Raw genomic sequence first — 12,255 nt, 5'->3', positions numbered from 1 at the left:
TGTCACTTGTCTAAGCTCTTTATGGGATTACAAGGAATCACAGTATCTTGTATTTGTGATTGCAAGAAGTAAGAACTCTGACTATCCAAAGTTGGTCATTGTGGTAATTGTACTATTTGGTACTGTTAATTTACTTCTACATATGTAGTACTGATACAAACTTTATCATTAATGTGGAAAACTGTGTTGTAGTGTGGTGGCTACATTTGGTGTCATGTTCAATTTTCTGTGAGCTTCAGAAGACACAAATATTTCAATGCATGATGGTATAAAGGTGGAGTTGTAGAGCAAAATGGATGTGCAATGCGTTTATTTTACTATTATCAATATATTCTGGTTTTTTGTGCTTTATTCACATATATAAAATTGAAATAAAGGCAGCTATGAGACCAGATTTTTTGCTTATTTTACTAAGCAAAAAATAGATTGTTTGTATTGTAAATAACTTTTTAAAGTGCTCTTTATTTTAATACTTTCTGTTATGGCAGATCACTCACTGGGGATTATAACTCATGATAATTCTGGTATGGGAGTGGGGAAAGCTGTTTCTTCCTTTAAAAATATGCTTGCCTAGATTTTGTGAGTATATTCATCCACATTTAATATGCATTTATAATGCATATAATTTATAATGCATTCTGTACTAATGGTTGTGTGATACAGTGTTCATCTATTTCCACTTCAAACATGTGTATTTTATTTTTAAGCTGCAGCTCACCTTTAGTCAGTTGGCAGGGACTGGATATTCCAGTCTGAATGATTATTGCAATTCCAGCTCTTGTTTGGGACACTAGTGTTGCTGCTGCTGAAAGGAAAATCTTTTAGGTTCATGCAGATTGATGCTATTTTATTTCTAATTCTTTCTCACCCTTTTAAAGGAGAGGGAAAGAAAAAAGTAATATTTTTGTAGAGGTGTTAAGAAAGCTTGATTATATTTAGGATGACGGTTTGCTGGTGGTAATTGTTTACTGGTTTGGATGTTGCTGCTAATTCTCCAATGTTAATGCATTCTTACGGGTCTTTGGGCTTTGTGTCAAAAGCCTTGTAGAGAGACAGATAAACATCAGCTTTTCGGTGCAATGGAGGACACGTTTCAGGCAACACTAATGTGAACTTGATCTAATAGTTCCTCTGAAATTTTCCTTCATGCTGTTTATTGCTTTTCTTGGATTTATGCTGTAGCAAGATGTTAACGCTAGCTCCTTGAAGATTATCCTGTTGTGATAGTGTGATGCAATGAATTGCAATGGATTAAAATGAAACAAACCTTCCTATTGTATGTTTTTGCATTAGTTTTGTAACATTTTATTATTTTGGATTCACTTCTGTACGCAGTACTAAAGGTGTTCTGCTCTTCTGGTGTTGACAGAAGTGTGGTCTTCTCTTTTTCTAGAAAACCTCAAAGTCATCTAGATTTCCTTCAAGTCAGTTCTGTACAAGAGTCTGCTTGATGTGGAGTTAAAATCTTGCCAAAGAGGAAGTGGGGAGCCACTGGGCAGTGCTTGGGGAGTGCTCCTTTCTAGCTCATCATGAACAAAGCAGCAGTAACTGTGTTCTGCTCCTTTTCTAAGCTCTAGTTAAGTACCAGCACAGGTTTTTCTTGGACGATGGTGTTACCATGGCTTATACAATGCAGAGAGCTGGGATTTTGAGATCTTGTGTATAGAATGAAATATTCCTTCTGCTTTGTGCTTGGCAGACTCAAAGGTTGGGGTGACTCTTGAGGAACGGGTGCTCTGGATGAGACGAGAGCCATTGCTCAAGCATCCTATCCACAGTGCCAGATACTGTATGTGCAAGAAAAGACACAGTAGGCTGATGTGTAGTAGTTAGTTTCTTCTTAAAAAGAGTAACTCTAATCCTAATTCCTAATAATTAGCTCCACTTAATTCCTAAAACATGTGTCTTTATCCCTTTGATTACTCAGTGGCTAATGGTAATTTGTATGCCTGTCATCCTTGTCTCCTCATTCCTTAAACCTCTGTTAAGTTCTTGGAGACTCCATTCACATTGTGCATTTGTTTAAAAGGTCCGTACTCTTTGAGGGGGAAGAGAAGGTGCTAACGTGGCAACTCGTATCAGAAAGACGGTTCCTACTTTTACTCCTGATTATTTTAGCACTGTGATAAAGAGGGTAAGAGCATGAGTCTTTGGGAGGAGTGGGAGAAGGTGGGAAAGGAGATTTCTGGTGAAAATTAGTCTGTTCCAAGAAAATTGTTCATCTTGTTTTGCTTTGCATCCTCTCCTTTGAGAGAAAAGCCAAGGAGGAGAGTAATGTAATAACTTAATAAAAGCTTCTAAGCAACTAGAAGGTGAATGTGGCCTACGCATGCTTTGACTGCTGAAAGTCCAGTCTGGTCTCTCCAGCAAAGTTTAGTCACCCAGAGCATTACTGTGGTGCTTTGTGTACAGGAATAACACAAGAGCAGGGAGAAGATACATTGATATTGCATCAGCTGCACGAAGAGCTTCAGCCACATCTTGTTTTATCAAGCTTGTGCCTGTATTGACCCACCGGTCTGGCTGTGTCAGTACTGCTGAAATAGAGAAAAGCCTTTAATCTGGTACGTCTCAGAACAAGGTGACGTAGTTGCTTCCCTTCGGTACTCAGCAAGAACTGTGGGCTGCGTATCAACGTGCATCTCTACCCCTGCAATGCAGATTTGCAATTGTTCCTGCTCCTTTGGCAGTACTGGGGATGGGGGTGAGATGTTCAGCTGTGCTTGGATAAAATGGTAGCATGTTGCATATATCTGGAAAAAAATAATGTAGCCCCCCTCCCTCCAGCCGTGTAGACAAGATAACGTTCTTTGACTTCAGCACTGCTTTTGCTGATCAATACAGAAAGCACTGTAGGAGTTACCTTGTTATAGTAAAAAATGTAGGAAGTAAAACACGGGGATGTTATGGGCATCAGAAGTAAAATTCCTGGTCAAACCTTGAGTTCCCCAAGGCAAAATATTATGCCTAATGAATATCCCAGTTGGGTGCAAGGACACAGTTAAACAGGCATCTTCAGTTTGCAGCTCTGGCTGCTGGTGAACTTGTATGAGAACTTTTGATGAACTTGACCTTATAGGCATTTGGGACATGAGTTTTTCCCCTTGCCACAGGATCCTCAAAGAAGATAAAGCATATAAACAATGTTGCTAGATTTCATACAAGCGGGAGTAGTGAAGGTGTCGTTTCTCCTTGAAAATCCTTGTAACTTGTTCATCAAAATTAGTCATGCTTGGTGCTGTAGGTAAGCGAGATTGTTCAGAATTGGAGCATCTTAAGAAATGCTTTGGCTTATGGTGAGAGGTTTGTTTGGTTTGTTCCCAGAACTCAATTTTTGGTGTTCTACCTGCTCCTGAGAGCCTACTACCAAAATAAGAGATAATATTTTACAAAACACTACCAAGAAACCAAACATTTTTCAGCTCTTTTTTTTTTTTTTTTTTCCCTTACCACAGCAAGCTGTGGAAGATTAGGCAAAGATGTGTGTTTATTTTAGTAGTCCTGCTTTGGCTAAAATAGTCTTGGGTGTTGGTGGTTTTTCGGATAGTGCCAAGTGCTCGTCTGCCTTCCATCTCAAAGGGATCTGCAACTGGAAAGGTCACCAGCACGTCAGGATGTGGATACTTAGTGCATCTCCCTGGTTATACGGGGTCTTAATCACTTCAGCCAAGCACGAAATGCCAACTCCTCCAGCTCTAGGAAATACTCATGTGACTCAGTATGGTAAAGGGCCTTGCAAATATTTGCCTGGCGGTGCCAAAAGAAAGGGCATGTTGTTTCTGCTGTGGTGTTGTATGCTTTCTAACTTCCTCAGTGTGTAGGGATGCTGTGTTAGACAGCTTGGAAACACCAAGCCTGTCGGTTGGCGTTCTTGCTGCAGTAGGCAGGAGCAGGGTTTCTTCTCCACCACGTGCCTAGGATTTTTCGAGTGCAGCCCTTTTGAGCACTTCTGAAGCACGTGGGATTCCTCTGTACAATCGTGGCTTGGTTTTCCACGGGTCTAACTAGCCCTTCATTTGAATCATGCATTTTGTTGTCTTTTGTGTTTTGTAGACATTGAAGTCTGAAGTGATTGCTGAGCTGAGAGCTCCCTTGTGACCCAGAATTGCATTTTCCGTAGAGATAAACTGGCACTTGAAATCATGAAAGATGGATTTATTTTTTATTTTTTTTTAATTGTTCTTTCTGCCCAGCTCTGTTTTACACTTTGGAGAAGCCATGATATTCTTTAGATATCCATGGAGTTCTTGAATAAGTTAATGTATGATTTGGAAAACAAACTCACTTTGTACTTTACAATCAAAGCAAAAGATGCCTCAACAGTAACTCTATCTGCATAGCTAAGACCAGTGTAGCTCAGACATGTGCAAATGAAATGTTTCTTCATCTTCTTAAATGAGTTTTCTCACTGATTTGCAGAATATCAGCTTAGTTCTTTATTATACAATATACAATTTCTGCAAGGCAGATATTCACCAAAGGTAACATTAGACACTGAGCAAATAATTGTTTCCTGTCACACTGCATTAGTAACTGGGAAGAGAGTGTTTCCTAATTTGTATTTGTGCAGAACTAAATATAGTTCTAGTGAAGCTTAACTTCAGCTTTAGCCATTCAAGTCCCTAAGAAATTCAGCACCATGTTTGTCAGTTACTGGGAAAATGACTGTAGACATTCTTGTGTGCTTCTTGTCCTCCCACTTGTGAATTTTACAGGCTTAGGAGCTTGAACATGAGGTTAAACAAACTCTCAGAAAATCCTGAATAATCCTGGGTTATTGCTGTCTGCAGGGACCATTGCAGAATTTTTTTCCTAGTAGTTTTAGGGCAGCAAGCCCTGGCTGCAACTCCCCTGTTCCATATTTAGCAAGGACAAGGTTAAATTGTTCTGTAGAGCTGATGGTATGATGCATAAGATCTTAAAAGGTTTTTTAAGTAGTATTCAGATTGGACTGTACCAGTGAAATCATGCTGTGTACCTGGTAAGAAAAAATCTGATGTTGTAGAAAGTTGTATTGAATAGACTGTGTCTCCTCCCAGGGAGGCATACAGAGCGATGTCTGTGCCTTGGTACCAAGTCTGTCAGCTGTGGGATAGCAACCTTCACACTGCATCTGCACTGAAAAGGCAGCACTGCTTCCTAAGATGATGGAGATGTCAAATGCTGGGTTTTGGAGCTTGAGTCTTTCAGTTGGCATCTGTGAGGAGGATGCTTCGGGTTTGTCTCTTCCAGTGGGTCTAGGTGTGAACCCTGACTCAAGGAGTTAGTTCCATACCTTTTTTCATTTGTTTTTGAATTCACCAAAATAAGCTTATCCTCCCTAGTTGTCTGTGCTTGATGACAAGCAGGATGAGCGTATTTCTGAGGTCTGAGGCATCTTGCATCCAGGGTTTGTAGAGAGACCAAGACAGTACTTAGTCATTCATCTGTGTCGCTTCTTCAACCTTAAGTGTGCTACCAGCTTGAGCATTTTATCAGTGCTCTGCCCAACTTTCTCATGTTATGGGTGATGCATATGATTAGGAGGAGGAGGGAACACGTTTGCCGTTGCTAGTGGGGAGGAGGACTCACTCCTGTGTACCTGACATTGACTGTCTGCCTACACCCGTATCTCTTGCCTTCAAAAAGATCCTTTGAGGAAGTGATCTAAAGAAATCCAAATAAAATTGCTTAGGTTTGTAACAGCTTTCCTCCTGGCAGACAGAGATTTATTTATACTGTAGGATGTGACAGGCAATTCCTGGTGCCTCAGCTCTGTCTAAAGTGTGAGTGATTGCTGGAAACGTGAGTGGTTGCATTAGAAGCTTTCCTTCCTCCAGTAGGAAGAGTGTTTGAGCTTGAACTCTCCCCTCATTGAGATCTTTGAAGTTCGGATCTTTAAAACCATTCTCCAATCCAAAAACCTACCAGTGCAGCCGTCATCCTTCCCATCTGAGACGGGCTGGACCAGGCTCCCTTCAGAGGCCATTAAAGCTGCTCTTTTCATCCTCCAGAGAGGTTGGCAGAGAAAGACATAAGTAAGTAATTATTCCCTGCCTCTCCTCCCAGTAGCTGAGCGAGCTGTGGAAGTTGAAACATCATTAAATCTCCAAGCAGCGCGGTGGGGCTGCAAGCCTCTGCTGCCGGGGAGCCTCATGGCACGTAGCGGAGGGGAGGGCTGAGTAACAGGTGGTATTTAGAAACTAATTAATATTTGTGAATAACAATGCGCTATTGGTAAGAAAACAAATCAGTCTGCGTGTGAATATTTATGATGATGACTTTCAACACTGCTTGGATCGCGCAGTCCTTTTCCAGCTGCTGTGTCTCCTCGTGTGTCACAACATTTCACGCCGAGGTGAAAACCTTCTCCGCTGCTCAGCGGAGTACACACTTTTAGAAGAATATTCTCACCAGTTTGGTATTAGTGGGCTACTAGGTCCCAAACATTTAAAGTATTCTTTGCTGGTGGAGTAAGCCATGCAATTTAGCTTGAGATTTCATCCCATTAATAGCCAAGCCATACGCAGAGATAATGCTATGTTTGAAGAGAAAGCAGGTGTTAAAGGTTGTTCTCCCTCTTAATGTTGTGTGCGAGTGTTTTACAGTAGATCAAACTTGCCTAATGTAATCTTCGTAATGCTTTCATTTAAAATGCTCCCTGTGGTTTGTGTTTGTGGAACTGAAAGAGCAGTGTCTACTTTGTAGCTTGGTGGGGCGGGGTGTTCGATTGAACATATGTTCACACTGTCATTTGGGAAAGATAATAGGTTTTTAACCTCTGTCAGTGTTAGACTGAGGTATTTATGGAGCTCTATTAAAGCTGTGCCTAGGCAGCTAACCTTGCAATACAGGTTTTTCACAATTTGCCATTTTCTTGTGATAAGTTGCGGCTTTTCTTGGCCTCTCGCAGCACCTCTTGCTGTGTCAGCCAGCATGGGAGCTTACCAAGAAACGAGGAATTCCTTGCTGTTGTCAGTGCTGCATGAAATGCTCATGGCTACTGGTATTGTCTGTTCAGTAAATACTGTCACATAGATTGAAAAAGCAGCCTTGAGTTTCAGAAAATATTCCTCTGGGCTTGACACACAGAAACTAGCAAAAACCGTGGCGGTAGCGCTTGTGCTTTTGCTTGCAGAGGTTTCCAGGTGCAGCTGTAGGTGCTGAGCTCTTGTTCCAGGGTGCTGCAGGGCGACGTGCAGCGTTGCGCCGCTGTGCGTGGTGGGGAGGCTCTCGGCAGCCTCTCCGCTGCTCCTGCCAGCCTCGAGTTTAACTTGAGGAAGGGGGAAAGCTGCGTGAAATTTAGTGTGCTGAGATGCTATTGGTATGGTCTGTCTTGAGTCACTTTAGGCTTTGAACAACCTAAATTACCACGATGGAGACTGCAGTGTGTTTCAGAGGAGGTTATCTCCAGTGCCATTACCACTTTCATCACTGCTGATTAAATTTTTTTGTTAATGTTTATCCTCAACAGCAAATGCCTAATGTTTATATGCCCTCTCCTTGTATAAGCAGAACATCTGTTTTATAAAGTTGGCTATGATATCTAAAACTGAATCAGTGTAAAATTTTAAATATACATGTCAGACAAACAGATGCAAAGAAATTCAGAGCGTGAGTGATCACTTCAGTGTGCACAGGTCCTGTTGTGGCAGGGGTTTCCAGGGGTCTTAAATTGCATATTAAACAGTGCTTGGTATGACTGAGAGTATTTTCAGACCTCATCTTAAAAGTCTTTGCTCTCTCACTCTTATTATTTCCATATTTCCATATTTCGGAGGCTTTAATGGCCTCTGAAGGGACCCTGGTCCAGCCCGTCTCAGATGGGAAGTGTGTTTTGTTTTGTTTCTGTGGCACGTTTCCCCTTCCTTTCCTAGCAGTAGTGCCACTGTGGTGTAGCTGAGAATAGTTGACTTGAACTGCCCCTACTACACAAATGCAAAATCTACTTAGACTTTTGGCAGAAAGGAGTTTTTACTGAAATACATGCACGTGTACCATGGACAACTGCAACTATGCGTGTTAGAACTATAGGAAATTCCATAGGGTTTCCAAAGAATAAATTCAAAAGAAATGCAGAAAAAGTGATGTAACAATTAGCAGCAAAGACTGGTTTAAGGGAGGATATTGATTTAAATTGTTGGCTTACAGAAATTTCAAGCATTTTTATGCATTTAATAAAGGGTTGCCATTTAAGTAGCTTAAGTATCCTTCTCTGTATACAAGGTGTCCTGGGATTTAACAAAGCACTTACTGCTGGATGGGTTCCACTCAGATGTGATTGCCATTCTTGCAACAAAGACTAGCTGATGAAGAGAGTGAAAAGAGCCAGTACTGAAATGGTCATTGGGTTAGTTGTAGGGGAAGAGAGAAAACAGGTTTGTATAATCTTATCTTCTATTTATTTAGTATGTTAGCCTTTGTCATGAGCATCAAGGTGGATGTGTGCATGCCTAAAAGAGGGCTTTCCTCAAAGCAGGAGGTGCCTGGGTGCTTCTCTAAAATTCTGACCTGAGGGATGGAGACTGGCAGTGTGGGACAGCTGAAGGTGGGAGCTGGTGACCTGACACTGAGGGAGAGATGCAGGGGTAGAAAATTGGGATCCTGTATGAGAGGGGAAAATAACTTACGACATGTTGTATACAAGGGAGCTTGCAGGGACAGAAGAAAGAGGGACAACATGGTCAAAATTATGAAAAGCATATTGAGGAGCATTGTGCACAGATATCGGCAGGGTAAGACCTCCAGGTTTAAAACAGGAACACGCTCTGTATGACTGCAGGGAACGCTGCCGGTGTGTGCCAGGAGTAAATATAGTAGAGTAAGCACTGCTACAGAGTCATTGAAGTCAATGCTGCATAACATAAAATTGCATAATATATTTGTTTGTCAAGGTTATTAGAGCACAGTTTTAAATGGATCTGAGTCCTTGGAAAGGTGACTGAATTCTAGTTCCCTGGGCTGAGGTTTCCAATATGTCCCAGTCTGATCTGGCAGCAGGCTGCCAGCAGAAGGGGTGAGCTTGCCGTTCCCCTCTTACCAGCTCCAGCGCTTGTCTGACCGGCTCACAAGCCGGTTCCATTCACCGTGTCAGGAGGAAGGGAACTGCCCTCTCTCCCCAGAAAGAAAAAAAAGTGAGGGGATTTTTATCCCGGTCAGCTCAGGCTGTGAGGGGATGAGAGAGGGTTTCCAGGCAGTGCGTGGTGAGAGGGTAGGTGGAGGTATCCGTATGTGCGTGGGGCAGTGGGTGGGCAGGTTGTCTGAGCCCTGTGTCCCACCTCAGAGCTGGAGTGCACCAGTGGCGTTCCTCCCCTGCCCCATCAATGATGCGGTCGGTGCATGATGCGGCAACTGTCAGGGACCCAAATTTCAGGGCACTGTCACACTCTCTGAAAGAGTACTGAAACTGTTTATGAAATGAGTACTTTGTAAATGATAAAGCCTAAATAACGCATTCTACACATTTGCATAACTTTGAATCACTTACCCTTCTGAGAGCTGTAGTCATTTGTCTCATGTTAAAGAACGCTTAATGGTGGAATCGAGCTCCAGCCGTCGGTTCCCGAGCCAAGTTGACACTGAAGATAGGAGGTGTGGTTTTGGGGAGACTGTGCACGTTCCCTGTAATGTCCCTGACACCGTGGTGCGCACCCTGAGGGCTCAGAGCACTGCGGGTAGGACAGGTGGGAGGCATGGTCAGGGCGGTGGAGGGTCGGGATGTCTTTCAGAAAGAGCTTGAGACCTGGAGCAATAGAAGTGGGATGTATCTCCATGCTGATAGCAGCATGCAGGGTCATGACCTTCGGAGGCATTAGGGGAAATAAATTTTTGCTCTGAGCTTGGTAGGAAGGAGGGTGTTAGCAATTGGAAATATTGGAGAAACACATTTTTACTTTGTGCAGTTGCAAGGTGACAGCTGCAAGGATGGTGCTGGGCAGAAGATGAAGTGGGGTAGCAGAAGATGTCAGTAATTTCAAGGATGGGGAGTCTTCTGAGAGCAAACTCCATGAACTTGCTTGGTTTGGGTGGTAAAATGAGCCCTGACAGGGAGGTGGTGTAATTCATTTTTATCGTTAGGGAAATAAACTTCAGGAACAGGGAAAAGCTGTTTAAGCTGCTGGATCAATGTTGGCATGAAAACAAATGGATAAAAGCTATTCAGGAGTAAATGTTAGGCTGAAAATTAGAAGTGTTTTAACTATTGGGGGAACTCAGTTCTGCAGTAGTTACCAGATACAGAGACTGAGGAATAGCACTGTCAGTGTGTTGGGGTCTGTCACTGTGGTCGGGGTTCCTTGATGTGGTGCTTGAGCTTGTGATCTGTAAAGGAAACACCTTTCCTGTCTGCATCTGTATGTGGTGGTGGATTATCATGATGGTGTTGTGTCCGAGTAGTAAAGGGGAAACTGTCCCTTGCTGTCATGGTTTTGAGAGTGTCCCAATGGGAATATGTGCTGAATCGAACCACTTCTTCCCCAGAATGGAAAATTCATGTTGTTAAGCAAAGCTTTAACCTTTGCTTTACGTTTAGTCTGTGAATGTCTCTGCTGTTATAGTCATTTATTACACTTATTTTTATGTTTGTTTTTTTTTTCCTAGGTATTTTTATGGCCTCTGTCACAGTGGTGTCTCAGTGTCTCCCAGGCATTTATGGATTTATTGTGAGAATGTTCCTGTGAGGTAGGGAAACCTTATCACCTTTGCTTTACAGACTGGGAACTGAGGCACAGGGAGATAAAGGTTGCAGGAGGAGTCTGTAGCATAGCCAGCAGTCAAATGCTGATTGCCAGCAACTTCTCTATTGTCCTAATCCCTAAAGGTAGCTACCTGTCTTTGCCTCTTTTTCTTCCTTCCCCCCCCCCCCCCCCCCCCCCCCCCCCCCCCCCCCCCCCCCCCCCCGGTCTGACTTTCAGCAGAAAAAAATCTGCAAGGGGCTGGGTGGGCCTGTGGAAAATATGATTAGGATTACTGGTGTCCTTTTTTTAACATTGTTACTTAGAAGTTGAAATGCCTTTCTAAAAATATCAGCAAATCTGTTTATGTTAAATAATTAACATGTTTAGACTTTCAACAGATAAGCTGTCATGCTTTTTTGAGTCAGTAACTCCTTTATCCTACCTGTCTAGGCTTGTGGCTGTTGAATTCTTACCCTGCCTAAGCTAATGCCATCCCAATCACCTAAAGCAATGCCAAGAATGTCATGATCCATGCAAAGATCTGATTCATGTCAAGACAGGTGTAAAGTTTCTCAAGCACATTTATGTATAATTACTGTTTAACTTTATTTTTAAAAGGTCTTTCCAAGCCAGCTAAAATGTTCAGCTTTGAGCTCCCAGATTCTCCCAGAAATTGGATTTCAGTGCCTGATTAGTGATGCTGATCCCTTGCAAAAGTATTGCAAAGTTCCTGACACATGTGTGCGTGCTGAATTACAATTTACATCATAAATATCATGAATAACAGCTTGAAAAATGTCTTCTTTTTTCCCTTCAAGTAAGGAATTTTTAAGATAGGTCTCCCATGAGCCCTTCTTTCCCTTCAAATTGGTATTTTAAGCTTGACTTTTACTACTTAAGGAATTTTCTTAGAGCTATGGCAACATTGCAAATTACAAAGACACCAGCAGGCTCTCACAATTAAATATTTTTATTGTATATTAAAATAAGCAACATTACTAAAATGATAACATTGCAAAGAAATATTTAATGCCATCTTTCTAATTCAGCAATCTGTAAAATACACACATTGGATTACATTTATGCTCTTTATTAATGTATATTATGTGTCTTTGTGTCCCCGAGAATGAAGCCCTAATGACTCATGAACTGTCTCAAAGTATACTAAATAAGATTAAAGAGCTGGCCAGTGACCTTAACAGTCAATTAGGCTATGCATTACTCAGCCCAGTATTTGTGGAGTGCAGACGAGAAGCAAAAACTCATTAGCTAAGATGCTGATGCTTGAAATAAACAAGATTTCTCTAAGCCCAGGAACTGGTCTTGTCGCTTAAGTGGAGATCGAAGCACTTGGAGTAAGTACGTCTTTGCGTATGTGTGTTTGGAAGTACTGCTGGCGTGGTCCTGGGAAGTGGAGAAAAGCCTGCTAGCAAAGCTGGATGACAGCAAGAGCTTTTGGGCTCAAAGCCTTTTGGAATAGATCCTGCCAGGCATGGATGGCGTTGGGTCAGGCAATGGCAGGTGCAGTAGGAGATGATGCTTGGGTGGTGGGATGTGCCATCTGAGGGGTTAGGCAAAGATGGCACAAATGGGAGGGCCG

General features: G+C 42.3%; 1 protein-coding gene across 22 annotated transcripts in view; it reads left to right on the top strand.

The window, feature by feature from the left end:
- PTPRF (protein tyrosine phosphatase receptor type F) overlaps positions 1-12,255 on the top strand; it is a 389,399-nt gene that overhangs the window by 84,278 nt on the left and 292,866 nt on the right. For 17 of the 22 annotated variants that reach the window (XM_075759638.1, XM_075759624.1, XM_075759646.1 and 14 more), the window contains exon 2: positions 10,579-10,659. The exons of the other annotated variants lie outside the window; for them this stretch is intronic. The gene's annotated coding sequence lies outside the window, so the exon portion shown is untranslated. The remainder of the gene's footprint in view (positions 1-10,578; positions 10,660-12,255) is intronic. 22 annotated transcript variants of the gene reach the window in all.

This window comes from Balearica regulorum, chromosome 8 (assembly GCF_011004875.1).
Source record: "Balearica regulorum gibbericeps isolate bBalReg1 chromosome 8, bBalReg1.pri, whole genome shotgun sequence".
Classification (NCBI taxonomy): Eukaryota; Metazoa; Chordata; class Aves; order Gruiformes; family Gruidae; genus Balearica; species Balearica regulorum.
The sequence above is the reverse complement of the archived record's forward strand: the minus strand, read 5'-3'. Positions and strand labels throughout refer to the sequence as shown.